The sequence below is a fragment of the Rhinolophus sinicus genome, chromosome 15 (assembly GCF_057876585.1).
Source record: "Rhinolophus sinicus isolate RSI-liver-muscle chromosome 15, RSI-T2T, whole genome shotgun sequence".
Classification (NCBI taxonomy): Eukaryota; Metazoa; Chordata; class Mammalia; order Chiroptera; family Rhinolophidae; genus Rhinolophus; species Rhinolophus sinicus.
This window is the reverse complement of record NC_142515.1, coordinates 40,293,511-40,315,115: the sequence shown is the minus strand read 5'-3', so window position 1 is coordinate 40,315,115 and position 21,605 is coordinate 40,293,511. Positions and strand designations below refer to the sequence as shown.

General features: G+C 41.2%; 1 protein-coding gene across 39 annotated transcripts in view; it reads left to right on the top strand.

The window, feature by feature from the left end:
* ANK3 (ankyrin 3) overlaps positions 1–1,499 on the top strand; it is a 593,532-nt gene extending 592,033 nt beyond the window's left edge. For all 39 annotated transcript variants that reach the window (XM_088792001.1, XM_088791998.1, XM_088792002.1 and 36 more), the window contains one exon: positions 80–1,499. The gene's annotated coding sequence lies outside the window, so the exon portion shown is untranslated. The remainder of the gene's footprint in view (positions 1–79) is intronic.
* The last annotated feature ends 20,106 nt before the right edge of the window (positions 1,500–21,605 follow it).

Below are 21,605 nucleotides of genomic sequence, written 5' to 3'. Positions count from 1 at the left end.
CAAGGAAGACTTAGACAAGTTCTCTTTTAAAAAATGAAAAGAAAGCTAAACTCACTACCTACTACCTCTCTTTCCACAGGATCCTGTGTTTTTACTGCCAGTATTGAGAAATCCATGGAAGATATGTCAGCAGGAAGTAAAAATTCACAGAGAAGGGTGTGTGTGTTTGCTGCTCTCCCACATTAACGGCATGATTTTTCTTTGACGTAAAAAGAAAACAACAGAAAACTCCAACATTTTAATTTAGCATGAGCCAATTTACAGAGCATGGAAATTCACTTTCATTCCCAGGATTGGCACGCGTGCAATTAGCAATGCAGTGTATATACAAGAAGCCATGCTGTTAACCGTTTATCTCAAGTAATTTGGTGTCATTTACAAAAGGAAGAAATTGCTGCCTCCAGAAGGGACAGAAGGAGATGGACTGATGGAATCACAGAGAAACACTAAAATTACTAAATCCACAACAGCTCGCCTTATTTTTCTTGGGACCCAAACTGTCAGGGTATAAACACTATTTGTTTCTTTTTTAAAACATCTATAGTTTTGCTGTAAATAATAACACTGTATAAATTCTAACGGAAAACTAGAATAAATGTTGATAAGGTACTGCCTCTTAGAACACAACAGAATATTGCAAATGCATTTAACATAATAGGGGTTCTCAAGTGACTTCACCCTAGAAGAGGAGGGAGGGGTTCTGGGTGGGGGGGAATCTTCACTGATTCTTGTATATTAGCAATTATAATGTTTGTATATGCAAAACTGCTAGCTTGATTTAAAAAAAAAAAAATCTTTAAAATCTGCTGCAAATTTAAATAATTCCCAAAATGAGGAATTCTGTAGTTCTGTGAAAAAAAATTTTCTTCAGAATACTAATATTTTGATGCATGTGTATCATCTTATTTTGATTAAATCTTTTTCCAATTTTGCAAACACTACAGTATACTGCAACACAGAAGATTTTATCTGTAAACACAAAGCCCTTCATCTAATATTTGTTGCTATTGCCAATTTTCCAATGAAATGATCTAAAAATGAAAAAAAAAACAACCTATACAGTAGTTGCTTTAGTGGGAGGGGGGATGCTGTTAGTGCTTAAAAGGGGGTAATGCTTGCCGCTTTAGAGGTGGATGGTGCTCATAAGAGGCCCCAGTCAGGGGTAGTTAAAATGGACTGAACAGAAATCCTTAGCTAGTAGAATGGCAGCACGCTGTAAAATTATTACCGTATTGTGTACTGGCTCTAAGATATAGACACCTTTCAGTAAGCCAATCATTTGTAACCATTCTAGCAGTGTCATATTAGGTTAATAAGGCTGCTGTGTTTTAAAGGGCATTTTTATTTGGGTTTTGGTGAAATCCTTTAATTTGTTGATTATATTCATAGAAAATCAGCATTCATTGACACATAGCTCTAATTACATATGTATGAAAAACCATACACTGGATGACCTAGTTGATTATTTAAGCATCAAATAAATTGTGTTAAACTCTTCATCCCTCTGTGCTCTACCGTGTCCGTGTGTTCTCTGGCAAAAGGTAATCGTCCCACTCCTTGTCACCTGGCTGCTCCCATCCTCCTCCAGTCCTACTGGTGCCTCTTCCTCTCTGGTCACTAAACAGATGGTCCCTAACATTCAGTCTGTCCTGCACACTCACAACTTACATAAATTCTGAGCATTTCGTGGAGGAGCCAAGAACTGAAGATTAACGAGTGATCTTTGCCCATAGCTGGGTTGGGCTGCTCCCCAAAAAGTGGGGACCTGGGGCTATTAGAGCCAGCATGTCCAGAAATTGTACATTGGCACCTCCAGGAACCATCCAGCTTGCAGTTGCTTTTAGCCCATAAAGCAATTTTTGCTTTTTAATTGACATTCATTGTTCAGTGTTTACAAGTTGGGAGATTTCACATAACCCAAATTTCTAACTTCTCTTGAAAAGCAAAATTTGACACCAATAGGCCTCATTCCCAGAAAGCAACAAGCTCCTGGAGCCGTACCCTGCCCGCTCCATCCAGCCAAGTGTGTGGTCCCCAGGCACCACCATCCCAGCCTCATTTCCTCACATTTGTGTGCCCTGACTAGCCTGGGAGGCACTGGAGTTTATAATCAGACACCACGTAAGTTTAACAGGGGCAGAGGCTGTGGCTGTTTTAATTTTTATTCTAGCCCAGAGCCTGGCATCCAATAGTGGTGGCAAATATCAGCATTGCTAAAATTGGATGCTCACTGTATCCCGACTATTCTAAGTACATTGTACTTATTAAATCCCTTAGTCCTCATAACCACTCTATGGAAGTAGGTACTGTTTTTGGTAGTAATATTCCCGTATTAAGTGGGTACGTAGAGCCAGTCTGCAATATCACATATTGCCTGCCCGTTAAAGATTATTACCAAATGGAATGAGTTCCCAATAAGGATTCTGTATCAGTGCAGAACTCATTGTATAGACAGTGTACTTTGTGTAAAGAAGGGGACTAGACTGCATTTGGATGGTTTCCCAAATAAATAGAATGTGCCCTGCACCAAAATCATCTTATGATAAGCAAACCGAGACCTCTGAAAAGTTTAAAAACTTGCTGAAAAAGCCTTTGGAAAACCAACATCAGAATCTAGGTATCCTAATTTCCCAAGAGTTAGAAATTTCTGACTCACGGTCCTTGAAAGAAAGATTCATCCTGAACTAGAAGCTCAATGAAGTGTTCTTGTCTGGGTATTAAATGGGTACGTTTATATATCTGAAAATTTGACTCTAGGGATATGTGATGGGCTAAACTTCAGATCAAACAAAAGTTCATAAACTTACTCAGAAAAATAGCCAAAATAGGATGATCAAGATTTTATTTGCATATATGTGTGTATATGTATATATTTATATATGTACGTATGGATTGAATGGGGACATGTTATATATTCCTAATATAGTTTTTGGCCCACTGGCTTATAAAAATGTATCTAAGCTTTCCCTTGATTGACATAGCTATAAAAAAAACTGACAGATTCCTGATATTTACTCTGTTTTTCAATTTTATATTCCTACCCAATTCCTGAGTTTGTTAAATTAAAATGTATTATCTCTACTATATTGCCAAGTTATGGCAACATACTGTGCAGGGTTATTTCACCATATCTAAGAGGGATCTACTTCACTGAACACATAAGCAGCCAGCGTCCTTCCTCTATTAATTACTGCTGTTCCTCCATGTTCATTTGGTATCATCTGGGGGTTCCCCCAAGTATGAGGTTTTTCTCCAGGGCAAATAAACAAAAGGTTTATTCTTGCCTTGGTGAGCATTTGGTCACATTTGGATGTACGACAGGGATATGTGAGAAGCCCAGAAATACAAATCACAGGAATGATAACTCACCCTGAGTCTCTGAAGAAGTCATTGGTCCAAAAGTTAACTTCCCATCTGGGTGAGTCTTGGTAGTCTTGACTTCTTAAAAAGCACCTGGCATATTAAATGGTATGTAATTTTGTAGTCCTATAGCATTGCTTCTCTGTCATGAATTTATTGATGATCAAATAGTCCAGAAAGAAACATTTCTAACTAAGATTTGAGCCAAACTCTACAAAAGTTCTTTTAGTAATAGAAACAAAAGGAAGTGGTGTAATTTATTTCTGTGGTTACCTAACTATCCATGTACCAATACAAAGCAGTTAAATACATAATGGAGTAGAGCATCCTCAGTCATAGGCCCAACACCTTTCACTTCTTTAATAGACTTAAATGCAGACAGTTCAAAATAGAGCAAAATGAAATTGACCATTACAGCATGACGGATAGCCATGAATAATACGTACAACTAGCTGAACCTGCAGTGAAGAAATTTTATTCTTTATTCCTGGTGCTTCCTGAGTTAAGGAATAAACACCCCAAGGGTTGCATTTCCAACAGGTCACCCTGGACTCCTCACCCATTCCAAAGGAATTCCAAAGCAAAGTGGAGATGAACGTGCTCGGGATTCTAAAGACAGACAGAACCACAAGGCCACGGGAAGTGCACCAGAAGCGACAACTGTGAGGACCTTTTTCTCCAGAGCCACCTCAGAATGTCCGGTTGATATCCCAGAAAAACGGGATCTCATGGCCTAATTTCCCCTAACATCCTCAGTTGCCACTTCTCTTCTGAAATCTAGATAAAGCAATGGCGTAATTCTGAGAGCTGGGAAGGAATGATGATTTGCCAGGTTTTCCAAAGAGTTCCAGCATGTAAGGCACAGCATCTGGACCTCCTACTAGACTGTCTACTCCCCGAGGGCAGGGACTTTGTTTTATTCTCTGCTAGATCCACAGTACCTAGAACACCACCTGACACTTTGTATGGAGGTGCTCAATAAAGATTTCTTGAGTACATGGATGAATCCATCAACAAACATCAGAGGGCAAAGAAGGGTAAATGGAAAAGGTTATTCTGTTCACCATCTTGGGCACCATTTTCTTTATAGACTCAAGCAAGTTGGAAATCAAGGAAAGCACAGCTTTCGATTCCAATAACTTCATTCACTAAGGACGAATGTGTGTCACCATCCTCCACTAGCCCTTTCCAGCGGCACCATCCGCTTATTAGCCACAAAGTCTTAATCAGGTTTGGGGATACCAATACGTCATGAGCGAAGAGCACACCAGTCACACTGCCGAGTTAGGCGTCTTTCCCATGGCCATGGCTGAGTCCTTACCCTCATCACTGACAGGCTACTGAGAAACCAGGCGAGCGTGTGGAGAACCCATCACGAACCTAATCCCTAGGAAAAGGTCAGCTTAGTCTCCTCCCTTTAAGACATGATATCCAAATTTTGAAAAAGTGTGGCTACTTCAAGATCTCCACCTCAGTGTTAAGTGTTTGTTGGGTTGGAAAAGGACCAGAAGGTACAGAAATTACACCCTTGAAACCCTTGGGCCACATCCAGCCTGCAGAGATGTTTTGTTTGGACCACAGAGAGTTTGAAAACAGATGGCCAACATTTTTTTAAAAATCAAGATCTTAGATGAAAAATGGATTTTGAGTTCTCTTTAAAAATCTACAGAGGTGACAATGTTGTTTCTGAAATTCCTTGTAACAGTAATCAGCTGGAGTAAAACTGCACCTGCCACCTTTGGACAAGCATGTGTTTTACTGTTCGCCATGCTCCCTCCTTTTCCTGTTGCTTCCCAAACCCAATCTACTTTATTCATTTCTATTCCCAGTGTGTTTGATCTGATTGAAGGACGAAGAAGAGGGCAAACTCATGAGGTCCTGCATAAATTCTTCCTTATGGCAAGCCAAACATCTACCTCGTTTTCATCCTGTCTCAGTGCCAATAGAAAGATGGAATAAGAGTGAGCAATTGAGAAGAGAAAGATGGGTCTTGTGGTTTTCCAAACCCATCCATCTCATTCAACATGTACTAAGTGCCTGCCACTTTCCAAGTGCTCTCCTAGGTACAAGATACATCAGTTTCCTACCCACTGCCTTCAAAATGAGGAGAACACAAATAGCCTCTGTGTGAAATCTAAATCTAAAGCTCCTCTCAGGAGAGGAAACCCTACTGTGGTAACAAAACTACTGTAACACATGTAAGTAGTGCATGCCGGAGCACAAAGGAAGACCATTTAGGATGGAGAGAACCGCCCTGTGGCTGCCAAACGTAGCTACTGCCCTTTCATATCACCCCTGCTATTCACAATAGAGACTCAAGGCCTGACAAAAATACTAACTTTAGAAGGAAACTTTAAAAACATTTCAAAGGGAACTAAGCAACTCTACAAGACACTACAAGCCCGTCTTAGTTCCAAAGATTCCAGATTTACGTGAAACACTCAGACTCAGTGTTCTTTACCTTTCGTATAGCAAGTCCTTCATAATTCTGACCTCTTCACAAAGCCTTCCCGGCTGATGCCAACCCACACAGGCAACTCATATAACCTAAATGAGTACCCTGTGATTCAGCACTCAAGTCTACATCCTTGATGGCTTCTCTGGACAGCTTACTTTTCAAGAACAAGGACTGTGGAAAATGCAGTCGAGCTGGGTACACAGAAGTTATAAGAGATACTCAGCTTCTCATGCCTAATCATTGACTTGTTCTCTATGGTTAAGTCTCAGCAGACTCCAGCTATGCTGCAAGACACACTGAGGGCTCAGTCTGGACACATACCCCACCCTCTGAAACTGTAGTACAGAGCAGAGCCAGAGCTGCCTCACAGTCTGGCTTGCTCACACTGCTATCATGATCAGTGTGCCTTGTCTGGGTAGAACCTAAAGCAAGTAAATAAAGGGTATCTAAGGACAAGCCTGTGAAACCTTAACCCATTCCAGGCCGGTCGGTCGATCGGTCAGTAGGTAGATAGGTAGATAGATACAGACATATATACTAGGATAGATGTATGTGATGGTGACAACTGACGCGTGGTAAGCTTTAGGGTAACTCTCGTGCATCTGGCTACGATCAAACTTTGAATTCTCAAGTTCCACAGGTCAAAGTGATGATACTGTCACATGTCTGTGGAGACTAGGTAAGTCATCTAAATTAGACAAAGGGCTGTGGTAGACTGAACTGTACATGAGTTATTGGCTGCCTCTCCCGGGCAGGGGATTATACTTTTGAGCCCCATTGCCGTCACCTTAGCTATGCAACTTGCTTTGGACCAAGAAGAGCAGATGCTCTAGGAGCTGGTGCGTTTTTCTTCACGCTCCCTTTCCTCTTACTTCAACACTAGTGACAGTCCACAGAGAGACTGCTCCCTGCCCTGGTGCTGGGATACAGATGATGTGGAGCGGAGCCACAGCTGACCCACAGTAGACATGCAATGTGAGCAAGAAATAAACCTTTCTAGTTAGCTGCTGAGCTTTTTCAGTCATGTGTTACTCCAGGGTAACCCACAGGTAATACAGAAGTCAGACAAGACATGAAGGGGAGGTGGGTACTGAGTAAGCACATCTCCCTTCTAAAGAGTCTGCTCTGTGGGAAGGCAAGCCTAGCTCTGCCCGATTGTTATGTCTTGTTTTTTCGGTGTGTTTTTTTTGTTTTGTTTTGTTTTGTTTTTTAATGTTGGCAATTAATTCTTGCCCCCACCCCCCCAGTATTGTGTGGTCAAACAAAACGTGCCCATGGGCCACCCGTCTTCAGCCTCTGCCCCTGGTTCTTGGCATTTGCGGAATGAACGCATATCTGGAACATGCTGCACAAATTTACTGATGTGTGATGTTTAATTACATTCTATGAAGCTGGTGTGCGTATGTGAAGAATTCCGAGTCAGTCTAATGGACTACCTAACATCCCCACCTCAGTGGGGCTTGGTTGTTCTCTATGTACCATTTCAAACGCTGCAAGTCTCATTAAAGGTCTGAAGGGGTCACTTGGCTTTTTTACGTACATTTGGCTGCGTTTTCCTGAAGAGTTGATCTTCACTTGTGCATGTGGGCCTGATGTGGCGCCTGCGTCCCTCTCTAACCACATCGTGCCATCGTGTTCTTTTCTGTCACTACATGTCAGACCAGTGATAAAGTGCAGTCCAGGAACTGGACTGTCTCAGAAGTTTTTTGTTGCCTAGCTGCAATCCAGAATGGAAATCAACTATGTTACGAGGCCTATTCTTTAATTCAGTGGGTTTTTTGGGTTGTTTTGTTTTGTTTGTTTGTGGTTGTTGTTTTTTTTTTAGTATAGTAAAGCTTTCTTGAGAAGGAAACGGTACACAGATTTACAATCTGGTTCAAGTTCCTTATCGTGTCAGACTGGCACTCTCCACAGCACGGTTCTTGTCACACTAGCTCCCTTTCTGTTCCTCAAAAATGCCAAGTTCCTCCTCATCTCGTTTCCATCCCATTTATACTGACCCTCTGCCAGGGAAACTGTCATCTCAATCTCAATGTCACCACCTCAGGCCTTCCCTGCAAACCCTCTCTAAAGTAGCCTGATCCCCACCCTCATTCCAGTTCTTCTCTGTCACACCACCATATGTATTCCCTTTATAGCGTTTATCACTATAATATACCTTGTTTATTTGTACACTAGTTTCTGTCTTAGTTTATTGCTATATCCAAAGTATCCAGCACAAGGCCTGGTACTAGTAGGTACAAAATATGTTTGATAAAAAAATGTATTCATCAAACATTTGTGGAATAAATAATTGAGGAGGAAAGAGAAGCACGCCAAGTATGGCTTAGAATACACAGCTGTGAATGTCAAGCAGAAACAGTGACATCTTCAGTGACTCACTGCCAAGTATCAAAAACATGTCCGATTGCCTTTGAGGGTTGCTGTGCTCCCACCCCCAGTGAAGACTTGCTGAGGAGAATTTTATAATTCAACTCCCCCACCACAGCATTTGATGATAGCTTTGCTGCTATCAGGTATCATCATCATGGTGTTTTTCCATCTTGTACTGAGGACATGTGACGGGAAGGTTGTTAAAGGTATCTGGTATGTGTCACAGCATCAGATCTTCAAATGACTCTTTGGAGTCACCTAAACACAGCACCACCCCCACTACACCAATGCTAGAAAAATGAGCCATCTTTTGGGCAGAAACAAAAATCTTGCAGGTGGGACAATCACAGAAAAGGGCCGCTCAGACAGCCTGACTGGGTACATTGTATAATAGCTGCAACTCTTCCCACCTTGGTAGAGCCAACCTATAGCTACAAATCTAAATTCTCCTTTGGCTTCACAACGGTCCAAAATCAGATGCTACAGGGCCTGCTACAAGACATTATATAGGTACCAGTAGGTATCAGCAGGGGCTGTGGAAAACTTGAGAGCCCATGCACCAACTAAAAATCCACAGTGGTTAGTTAGCTCTAACAACATATTACAATGTAGGAATGCAGGCCCTGAATTGTCAGCTCTTTTCATTTTTCTACAGACACTGGAAATCTGTATGAGGAGATGAAAGAGAGGGATGAATGTATAGGAGTATGGGTATACATCAAATTCAACTGAAATGCTATTTAATTAGTTCATACTATGTCCCAATCACTGTCCTAGATATCCACATATATCTATACATCCATCCTAGATATAGCTATTTATCACAAATAAAAAGGAACAAAAGCTGGGACCCATAGGTTCCAAAAGTTTTAATCTCATCAGAAAACCAAGATATGTTCTTAAATAAATAGAACATAAGATAATATGGGCAGTGCCATGTACTAAATAAGCCATCTGTATAAAGCACAAAACAGTCCTGACACACAGTAACTGCTACATGTGTTGGCTACTATTGTGGTGATTGTTAATAGTGTTATTACATTATCATTACAACCAGGATCTCAGAACTACTCCTGATAAAGTGAACTGGAGAAGGCCTAGCAGTCTTGCCCACACTGGGTACTCAATGAACACTGGCTGACTGTGGTAGAACTTGAGAAATGAATAGGATTTTCACGTGTGAAGAAAGGAGGCTGAGGAACAAAGAAGCTAGAAGGATAAAGGCATCCCCAACGCAATGAACAAAGTGTATTTTGGTCAGAATTTGAGGTAAAAGCACAGGAGGCAAGGCTGGAAAGAGAAACTCACCGGCAAGAGCCTTGAATGCCACTCAAGACTCCATCCACGTGATCACAAAAAGCACTTGAGCTCAACATAAAGCCCGGCTCCAGATTGTATCAATGACTACTCAGCCAAAAGTGAGACTGGCTTTCAAAAGCAGTCCCAAATTTTAGATATTTAGGACATGAAGCAAAGAGTTTCATGTGCATCGATGCTTTTATGTCCCTTACATCATGCTGTACTGGTTATATGACCTCAAGCAATTTACTCAGCCTTTGTATTTCTTCACCTGGAAAACGGGGGTGATCGTTTTATCAACCACAAATGGTAGAAATGAGATCATCTACATAAAGCACTTCAAAAAGTACCCAACACAGAGTAAAGCACTCCATAAATGTCACCTACCTCTTACTATTTGTGGTGGTGTATTATGCTGAAAGGTAAAACAGGAAAATGCCTTGTGTGGGCCTCTGTGGTTTGTGAGTAGTGGTGTAGGTGGGAGGCCCGTGACACAACCCTTCATGCTCTAGGATGCTACTCGCTGCTGCTTCAGAGGCCAGGGGACATCCCTTAGAGCTCAGTGGTCCATCCCCATCCCCATTACCCTTCAAGGCCTCAGGGATCCAGTAGCTCCCCCTCCCTCCCTTGCCCCTGTACAAATGGGTCTGTATTCCCAGCCAAGAGACAAAAAGTGAGCATCCTACTAGAAAATCCCGCTCTGTCACCACCATGCTGCCCGCCCCCTCTACAGTTAGTCACTAACTTCTCTAAAGCAGGAAGGTCCCTTCTTGACAATAGTCTCCAATCTCATTCTTGCTTCTCCAAATCCACTTCCTCTGCTCCACAAGAAAAGAGAAGTATTTTGTTGTTGTTCACAGAGGCATAAAATGTGTAGGTGAGGGGGTAGCGGGGCAGGGGCAGTGAGGAGTGGAGGTAGATAGAAGTTTCATGGGAAACTTGTATCCAGAACCTATTTTTTATGAGTTGGGCCCACCGTTACACCAACAGATTAAAAATAAAAAGATTTTGATTTTTGGATGATTTATCTAACTCTCCGTCATCCAAAATAATATGAAAGTTCAAAGTTTAGCAGATATAAATGAGAGTGAATTTCCTGCAAAAATCAAACAGGATATTAGAATGGAGCGCTGCCTCTTCCATGTACAGTCTGGGCAAGTGTCCAAACCAGGAGCCTATAGAGTTACAGGTATGTGTGAGAGACCAGGTCACACTCAAGATCCATGATAACAGGCAGCAAAGTCGGGGCCACAGTCACGACTGGCAATGAGTGTTCTCATGAGGACACTGGGAGGATTCTGAAAGCAATAACCTAGAGGCAAAGCTGAGTTTGGCAACCAGGTAATTAGGATAGGAGCTGAGTCAGGTAACTGGTTTCAGGTTTGCCGTCAATGCCTTCTCTCTGTTGTTTGAGCCTATTTCTCTTATACCACTTTCAAATGTGGCAGCTTTCATTCAGGGGCATCTTAAAGGCACCAGTTACCTCAGACACAAGTCCCGACTCTGTGATCTTGAGCAAATTATATTTCTGTATGTAGAAATACCTTACAAGTATATTTGAAGATTCAAGATAATATATGTAAAAAGTCTTTGTCCACTAATGGTGGCTTTTAATATTTTAATCACAGACAGAATTTGGACCAGGAATTAAATTACCATGGCCCTAAAAGAGTCAGGTTGAACGCTGTACAGACATCGCAAATGAATCATTTTAAAGGTTCCAGGTGCTGTGGCACGAACGCAGCGTGGTTGGATAGTAACAAAAGGAAGGGACGGGAGGAGCAGGAAGCAAATGGATAACAAGTCAAAAACATTCCGTATCTTCCAATGAGCCCCCATTATAATTGTTCTGAATGTTTTGTACTGAAGACATGTTTCACATTGTTTATCGAGAAATTAAACGGTTTTAAAAAAAAAGAGATCTTTCCATTCTTGACAGATGAAAATGAAAATGTCTACCTTTAGCTGCTTTCCAAAAGAGGGGTGATAAATACAGAATTTTGCTTTTATCTTAGAAAATGCATAATGCTTAAGATGTCTCATTATTCAACAATTTTCTTGACTTCTAAAAATGAGCTCTGTGGATCAGTATTAAATCAGAGGTGTGCTTATTACCTGTACTGCAGAAAAAAAAAAAAGGTTTTAAGTACATTTGTATCCCTTTATTTGTCTAAAATTCTAATCATCCTGTAGTCATGGAAACACATTCCCTGCGCATCATATATTAGGTGAGTTTGTATTCTGTGTAAACAGATTTCCAGTATTTGTCACACTTGCCAAACCCTTATAAAGAAAGCTGATTATTCAGGATTCAGGTATATTACAAGCATCTGGCATAATAAACCCACTAGCTTGAACTGAAATGGAGTTAAAAGAAGGTATTGACAGCTACAGAATGATAAGAAGGAGGAGGAGGAGAAAAAAGATAAGAATAAAATCAGAGTGAGGTGGACTTAGGTAAGAAGGACTACAAGATAAGACTGCATGTTTCTTCTCTGTATTTTTCTAATGCTGATAAGGAAGGGTTCTTGGTTGAAAACAAAGGAAATCTACCTAGCTAACTTGAGCAAAAAGGAGTTTATTGAAAGAATGTCAAACAGCTCACAGAATCATGGGAAATCTTGGAGCTTTGGAAAACAGGCATAAACCCATAGAAGCTGGGCAGCTGGAACTGGAGCCAGGGCCAGTCATGTCACAAGAGGAGCCTGTTAGGGAGACCCTGCAAATGCCAAGGACAGTCAATGCCACCACTGTCGACAGTGGAGAGAACCCCAAACTGTCCTTGCTTCTTTGAGAACTTACTCCAAACACAAAGTTCTGGGTGAGATGGTCTTACAGGCTGACCTCAGGTTGTGTCCTAGTGGCCAGAGGTCAAAAGGATCTGATCTTTTCAACTTCCTCAGTTGAGGGGGAACCCCCACCACCCACCATATTCACCAAACAGAAGGGAACTGAGATGCTTGGGCGGCCTACCAAAGACAAGTATTCCCCCACAGAAGGTGTTCTTTTATGTTTATGGCTTATATATTCTCTCTACCTCCAGAGAGCACATAAAGAAACTAACAATAAAATACACAGATTCAATAGATGTGTGAAAATAAAGGAATTTAGACCATGGAATATGTCCAAAAAGGCCTTAGGAGATTGTGGCAGATGGGTGCTAGAAGGAGGGAAAAAAAAATGTTTTCTATTATTTCTGTTATTTTCCCTCACATTCTTCTATGTTTTTCTTTCTGCCTCCCCCTGTGCATTTTCTTTCAATCTCAGTAGTGTGAAAAGGTATAAAAAACTCTCCCAGCCCATAGGGTTTCTGGAATTTCTTCTTCAGTCTTCCTGGCTCAGCTTTCTTGAGGTCTATACATAAAGGACTACTAGTACACAATGTTGAGAATCCTGGCACGTTACTGGCTAATGTACTAAAAGCAAAATTCTCTAAATCTCTCCAAAATATGAGGAGTGCTTGAGTTCAAGTGTGTGGTGGGATGAGTCTTAGCCTGAGTCATCAAAGAAACCCATATGCTAGTCCAAGCTTTTGCCTCTTGGAAGTGAGATGACCACAGGAAACCCACCGAAACTCCAGATTGGTGCTCGAAGGAGCTGGGTGACAAAAGATTGTATATGAAAGTTGGGGTGCTTCTGGATAGCCTATGGATTCTTCCATCCATCCATTCATCTATTTATTTATTAGGAACTTACTATGTGATAAGTATAGTGAGTAAGACACAAAAGTTACTACCCTGAAGCTTACATACTAGTACTTCATTTAAGGTGTGGACAGAAACTCAATATTTCAGTGGCCAGGGAGGTAACAGAAACTGTGAAGCAAGTTATCATTATCAGTATTGAGTGGTAGAGAATGGCTTAAGTGCAAGTCCTACCTAAATTCATCCAGTCTGTTGGTTTTTTTTAAAGGTACATAGTAAATAAGTAAAATATAGGACGCTAAATGCAATAGAGTATGTATAAATTAATACAGAACAGAAAGTGATTTGTTCTGCCCTGAGTGGGGTGGTAAGGATGTCAGAGAAAGAGCCCAAGAGAACATGATGATGAAGAGGGTTTTGAAAGACCAACAGGAGATTCCTAAGCAGATACGTGGGAGAAAGGCATTTCAGGTAAAGTTAATATCATGCGCAAAGGCATGTCAGATGAAACATTCAGTGTATGATGGGATCTGCAAAATGTTTGAAGTGATGGAAATCCAGAGGGAAGCAAGAAATGAAGCTAGAGAGAGGCACTCGGCCAATTAATGGACGACCTACTATTACCATCTGTGGGCGAATGGGGAACGGAACGACAGAGGGGATTCCAACAGGGAACTGAGAGGATCTGGAAGCAGCGGGCCAGATAGAGTGGAGAAGCATAAAACTGCAAGCAAACACAGCTATTAAGAGGGATGGCAACATCACAGATGGGATATGATGGGACCTTGAATGAAGTGGCTGTGGAGCTAGAGAATGCTAGATGTAAGGATATCAAGGAAGCAAGGCTGAGAAAATTCAGTGGTATAACAAATCTGTGATTTAACCTAGTGTGCTGCCATTGAAAGAGATCTACAAAGATCAGGGAGGTAGAAAGAACGAGGAGACCAGTGTCATAAAAGTCAACAGAGGACACAATTTTAAATGAAGATGGATGTCAATAGTATGAAATGCTATGGAAAGGTCAAGTAAGTTCGGGGCAGAAACATGTTTGTTTAGGTTTGCTATTTAGAAAGCCTTTAGACATTTTGCTAAAAGCAATATAAATAGTTTTAATGAATGGTAGGGGTTACCCCAAACAGAGAAATATATCTCAGAAAAGACATAGGTAAGTAGAGGCCATGCTGAAGAGCCCAGCCCACTGGCCCTGTATGGTAGACACAAGGAGGGAGAGATGAAAAGGCCTGATCCGATGATTCTTGTTTTTCCATCCAGACATACATCCTTCCTTCTAGTGAAAGCATCTTGGGTTTTCATTGGAGAACTAACCCTCCATCCCTCAGCATCTACTTGGTTTGAGATGGACATTTCCTAACCACCGCATGGGCACATGACCCAGACCTGATCAATCAGAGGATTCCATTCCCTTGGCTACAGCAACTGATTTAGGTATGAGCCCATAACCCCAAGCAGACCACAGAGACACTATCCTTCAGATAGTTTATGTTTGCATTTTGGTTTGGTGTGAGCTGGGTTGGGTTTTTGTTTTGCTTTGTTTTTTAGAACTTTGGGGTTACTTTCCTCCAGAGTTACTAAACTTGGAAGATACATTGTGGAGACGCTGAGGCCCATCAGATGCAGAAGGCCTGCTTGGGAGTAAGGCCAACACAGAGGAAAGCAGAACAGAGAGATAGAGAGAAGGGTCGAGAAGGAGAAGAGAAAGAGACTAGGTTCTAAAGACATCATTTGTGCACCTAGAGCCAGACATATTCATATACTTTTCAGTAAAATGAGCCAGTCTATCCTCTCTATTTTTACTTCAGCCATTTAGAGTGGTTTTCTGTGTCTTCTAACGAAAAGGATCTGGTGCAGCCTTGCCTGGGGCCAGCTCTCATCACAGATCTTCAAATCTGTCTCATCCCCCACTCCCACACAACTCAGAGTTTAAGGGCCTTCTCCTCCAAGTCCCCCAGGGGATTGATGTATTGAGGAGAAGCTATGTGGGACTTTGTAGAATTTTAGCAGCTTGGCCCTGAGCCAGAATCATACTGTGGCTGACAGATCAAAGCTTCTGGGAACCAGCCATGGAGAATAGAGATATAACACAATTTCTAGAAATCTTAGCGCAAAGACTCCTAACTGCTAAGATTGAGTTCTGCAGGAACTCAAGCACCAGACCACCATTTCCTGGCAGAATAAGCTAACATCTGAAGTGCACTTACCAGAAGAAAGAGAATCCCAAAGCCCTGCCAGTCTGCATTTAAAGCAGATGTCAGGGATTCTATGCACGGTTGTGTGAGCCAAGCAGTGCTCAACTCCGAGGCCCCAAACACATTGTAGTTATGTGAACAGCACCCCCTGGAGTTGTGCCCTATTCAACTTGCACAGCCATCTGCAGTGATCCTGGCAGACACTCACTAATTAGTGGGAACATTAGCCTCCCTGGACCCTCTGGCACAGAACGAGTTTGCATCTGTGTAAACTACAGAGCAGGGTGAGGAGAAAAGAGGCCATCTTCAACAGCTCAGACAGCAAGAACTTTTAGCATTTCAGTTCTTCAGAAAGGAGCCAGCTGAGTTGCCTGTGTGAAACCACCTTATCCCAGCCTCTCAGCGGAGGGTGGGACAGGGTTCATGGCCAAGAAAACTCAACAATCCACCCAGGTCTGAGCTCCTATACATTCTTTTCCCCAAGGAGACTAAATTGAACAGACACTGAATAAAACCACTGTTTCTCAAGAAGGCACCTAGATTTTTGACAATAGTGTTATTGAGCCCTTTAAATAAAAACCAGGTAGACCTAATTTAAATGTGGGCCACAGCCAGAGTTGGGGGCCTTTTTTAAACCTCAGGATTACATGGGGCCTCTTTCTCTTCCAGATATGGGACAGATTGAAAACAGGTTCAGACAGCCTGCTCATATACAAGTTTGGATAAGAACAGCCCCAAATCTTTCCAAGGTCTGGTATTGAGTCCACCTTTCAAGATGTGAACAGTGTGTCCAGTGAGGCTAGATACAGGTCTTTGCTCATCGTCAATTCCATGAGGGAAGTTAGAGAGATTGGCTCTAGCTTCCTGAAGCAGACTAAGTTCTCAAAGACTAAGCAATCAACCCTAAACCTCAATTAGAGTGGAATTCTGGTCACAATGCTATGATTGTTTTCACTCAGAAAAACAAAAAAACCATTTTTTTAATGTCTTTTGTGAAGCTGCAAAATATTAAAAAGTCATTTTCTTCCTAACTGTAACCACCACAGGCAGTCTATTTGCCCTCGTGGGTACAATTTGAATGCAGCTTAAAAAAGCCGCGAGTAGTTCTGCTTGTAGCTAATGATCTTCTCACCTCACTTGTATCTTTTCTAAGTAACAGAAACTCTCACCTTGGATGATCTAGTCTTTAGAAGTCTGCACTATGTGTTTCCAAGGAAGTGCTGTTCCAAAATGAGACTTGTGTTTCCAGTAGGCAGAGGTGCTTGTCTTCTCTCTCACCATGATGGACTCTCACAGCCCAACATCAAATATTCTGCTAGTTTACATAAATCAAATAGAAAACACCTTTTGGTTCTCTTTAGCATTTCAGAAGTAGGGATTGTGGCTAGAAGATCATAGTCAGAACCACTACATTTATCAAGCACCTAAGATATGCTTTACAGATACTATCTCCAATTTCAGAATAACCCAACAAGAGAGGTAGTATGAGCCCCATACAGAATTATTTGGTGTTACAGATGAGCTTTAAACTCACATCTACCTAAGACTAAAGCCTGGGATCACAGGCCATGGATTTACTAGGTCAACTCAACCACAGAAACGCAAAGCTTCCTTAACTCATGGAGAACTGGAATGTTACCAACTTGATATTGCGCAAAGCGCTTCCTTTGGTGACTGGTTTGGAGATCCTGATTGTGCCAAAGGGATGGTGACCGTGAGAGTCATGATGACTATGCACTAAGGGATGAGGCCTCACGGGCTTGGTCAACAAGCCCAGGTGACTCCGTTCACAGCAAGGACAGAGAGGGATGTGACAGCCTGTAACAGATCAGCACAGCGATAGCAAAAAGCAGATGCAAATCTTCATGATGGAATCCAGAGTCTGAAGGCAGCCAAGTCTACTATACTCAGTCAAAGAATGAAGCACCTAAGCGGAACTCTTATGGGGCCAAATATTTCCTGCCTGGTAATAAGAAGCAAGATTTAGATGACCGTAACTGCCTGCCAATGACAAAGCAGCTTCCAGAAACCACACTGAGGAGTCTATCAAAGTCCCCATGAGTATGTAGAAGATAATGGATAATAAGGAATCCTTCACACCTGCGGTTCGAACAAGTTAGCAGCAGTTTACCAAAAATATCTGACCAGTTAGGGTTCTCATAAAACTTTTAACAGTCCTAGAAGATACTTAGGTGGACAGAATAATTGGCATTATATTACACTACAGGCAGATTAGTTGAAGTATATTCAAATTTAATTTGGAGAAACATTAGGCTAATCCTGGAATTTCCTGGATTTTAGTTCGTAAGAAAAAAGAAAATACTTACAGATTTTGGACTACAAATCACCTGTATCTAATTCTAAATCTGATCTTTAAATCGTAAGGCTCCAGAAAGACAGCTGTCCTAAAATAAAATTAAATCTTGTTTTTAAAAAACCATCACATAAAAGACAAGTTCTCAGTGAAATAAGGAATATTCTATTTTTGAAAGAAAGAGAAAGAAATTATATTATCAAACCTATGCTATTAAAAACCACCGGGAAAATATAATCTGATACGAGAGAATCGTGGACCTTTAAAGAGTCCAGGAGATGGTGGTCTGGAGTCCTCTGTGTGTGTGTATGTAAATACAGTAGGTGGGAGGAAAGGGGAGTTCATCACATCAGATTCTCAAAGGAATATGTGACTCAAACATGGGTTAAAATTAACTGTAGTCAAGTAGGAGAAAAATTTAAATAAAACCTTATCAATTATTGGGAGCTAGACTCTCTGACTGGAATCCAAAACAACAACCAACTAAAATATAGGTACAAAATCTCTGAACTCCAACACTCAGAGGAACAAAGGATCTTTCTGGACTAACAAGAGTTAAGTCTGTCTGTGGCCCTCCGTAGCATCCAGACAGTCAACAGTCCATCAGATCATTGTTCCTTTCTATCCCCCTGCAAAGGACCAAGCCCAAAACATATAAGGGATTTGCTTTGTTTTTCCAACTGCAGGGCCCCAGCCATTCACAGCAGCTGGAGCCGGTCCAAACAGCATGCTGGAAGGGGATGGGCTATGTATTTCATTTTTATACACCAAATGGCTTCTCAATAATTTATCATCTGTGTGATGGAGCAAAGTACCAAGAAAACGTGATTGTAAATCTCCACCTTCTTCCAGGATCAAAGAAAGAACTAAAGAAAGCTGAAAAAGAAATGACAACACAGTTTTGTGAGCTAAAAATGTATTTTCCAAAATCAAATGCTGCCGGTTTCTGGAACTAAATGTCCTTGAAGATGCTGAATTGGAAACGTAGGGAAAATTGCAGGGGAGGGTGTAGAAGAATTGAGCCTGTCTGTGCAGCTTATTGAGTAAAATCTTCCTGAGGCAGTCTTCAATAGAATCCCCTGTGAAACATTGTATCTGCTATTTCCTGTTAACATGCAGAGCTGCCTCTTGTTTGAGCCCCTCACCCCAGGAAGGACTTCCACAGATGAAGGAAAACAAATCATCCACATGAGGATGGGATTCACATTACCAAGGGCTATAGGAAACAAAACTCAGAAAACCTAATAATCAAAATAATTAGAGTTTTAAAAAAGAAATAAAATGTATCAGTGAATGGAGTTCACCAGAATCTATTTCTGGGATTGTTCCCATGGATACATTTGTGGCATTTTCCCCCTAAAAAGATGTTTTCATTTAAGTTTTTTGGGGGTTTTTTCCCCCCTTTTTCAGCAAAAATGTGTGACTCTAGTTTCTCTCAGATGCATCCCCTACAGTTACCTTAAAAGATTAGTGTAGTTCTGGCCTCTTAAACAGCCTCCATTCTGCTCCCAGCAAATGCAGGAGCCCAGAAGAATTCCAGTCTGCACTAAACAACCAGGCTAGAGACTGACTCCCTTTCCTATCTTGTCAATGTCCCAACCAACAGATATTAAAAGAACATCAACAGCAGCTAACATTTACACCTATGAGCTTACTGTGTGCCAGGCACTGTTCTAAGCACTTTACCTCTCAAAAACCCTACATGGTAGGGTACCATCCCATTTTACAGACGTAAAGTGAGGCATGGGTGTTTTAGTAACTTGACTAAGGCCACACAGTAAATACTGTAGCTGAGATCCTCATAACAACCCGATGAGGTCCGAATAATTTCCCCTACATTTTGGACAAGGGATATGAACCTCAAAGAGATCAAGTGACTTAATCCCCGTTCATACAATTAATAAGCAGCAGAGTCGGAATCAAACCCATGCCAGTCAGTGCCCTTTCCCCCACGCCTTTCTGCAGGCCAATGACACAGCTTGGGAGCATTTAAATCATTTACAGAACTTCTGACTTTGGTTGTTTTGACTTAGAAGAAATCGAAGGCCATTCATTCAGACAGAAAATAAGGGATCTAGAAATAAAGCTCTCGGGAAATAAAACCATTCTCTAGATTTCTTGCTCGCCCCATATATGAAATATTAATACAGAAGACTAATGTGCTGGATTACTTCAAGCTTCACTGACAAGAGCAAACAAGTCCGAAGAGTCGTACACACGCAAAACACCCATAGCACAGAAAAGCTCTTGAAAATACATATCAATGTCCTGGCAAGAACAAAGGAGTTTCAGCTTACTTCACTTAAATTCAGTGAAGGGTGAGATATATCGGCTCCTTATTTCTAATAAATGAACAAGTTACCTTGGCAAACAGTGGAGTAGAAGAATTTGCTTTCCGAAGCACGTGTCATTTGTGTAAAAAAAAAAAATACACTTATCCCTGCATAATGACATTTGCATTGACTTCAAGTGTTTACAATCTTAAAAAGAAAACAAAATCTTTTTTGGAAGAATAGATTTTAGGCTTAAAGTTAAAATTAAAATGAGGTTTAGACAAAGAACTAGCTCTTGGCAGTTCTTTGTGAAGCAAATTTTGCTGTCAGGAGCTCTCCAGTTTACCTGCCTCCAGGTGTGCTCCTAGGACTTCTGTCCTATTCCAAGGATGTTAAAAATCGACCTCACAACTATTAACACTGCCTTCCTGTAAAGTCTGATGTGGTTCATTTTGTACAACAAAAACTCACTTTTTTCTCTTAAGAAGAGAGCATGCTAGGGCAGGTTTTTGAGAGGGGAGAGGTGTGAACTGGAAGAATGGAAGATATTGCTACATATCTCCCCAAGATCCATCACCCTTTCTATATTTTTGCAATATAACCCCCCTGTCCAGCTAAAAATTACATAGGACAGCACCCCTTCATCTAGACATGGCCATTTGACTGACCTAAGTACTGGCCTATAGGATGTGAGGGGCAGTGACGCACATAACTTCTTGAAACTTCTTCACTTTTTAAAAGTGAGTAACTGGCCTTCACTCCCTTTTTCATCTTTCACGGGTGCTGGTAAGCTATCCTTCAAATATGTGGATGAAGGGAAAGCCTCAGAGAATGGTTGAACAACAAAACAGAAGGAATATGGGTCCCTGGATGTCCTAGAACAAAACTGCCTACAAACCCAGGACTATCTACCTATTATTGTATCATTGTGAGAGAGAACAAAACGTTAGTTCTGATTGAGCCTCTGTTATTTTGATTCTGTGAAGTGTTCAAACCAATATCCTCCATAGCACAGGCAAGAAGGGAAAGGAAAGCACAAGAAGACCTCCCAAAAGTGACACAGACACACACACACACCTTCTTCTGTGCCTCAATTTCTTCATCTATAAAAGGAAATAATAATACCTCTCTTTCAATATTAGGAGGATTAAATTAAACAATGTATGTAACACGTTAAATATAACGGATAGCTTAAAAACAAAATTAAAATCTCACTTGAAACATCAAATGCTCTTTCTATACATTCAAGAAAAAATGTATTTATCAAAAAATTCTAGGAAGATAATGGACTAGGAAGCATCAGGAATCTGTCTCCCAACCTCAACAAAAGTACACTGGCAGAATTTGTCTGATATAATCATTTTGGAACTCTGGAGTTTACTGAAGACTTGCAACTTTTAGGGGAAGACTCAGTCTATAAATTGTGGTTAATTTTGGTCAATGTCAACTTTTAGCACAGTAGCAGCCCATCCCTCACCCTGATAGACAGCAGATATGCACATTTTCCTGCAGCAGCTTGCAGGAGCCTGTTTTCCAAATATCAGAGATTTGTTCTTTGATCATTGGTTGCTGCTTCTGATCACTGAGAAGCAGACAAAGAGGCAGGAGATCATTATTGTTGCATCTCACTCCATTGTTGCAAGCCTCTCTCCATCTGGCTGAAGTCACAGCCAGAAT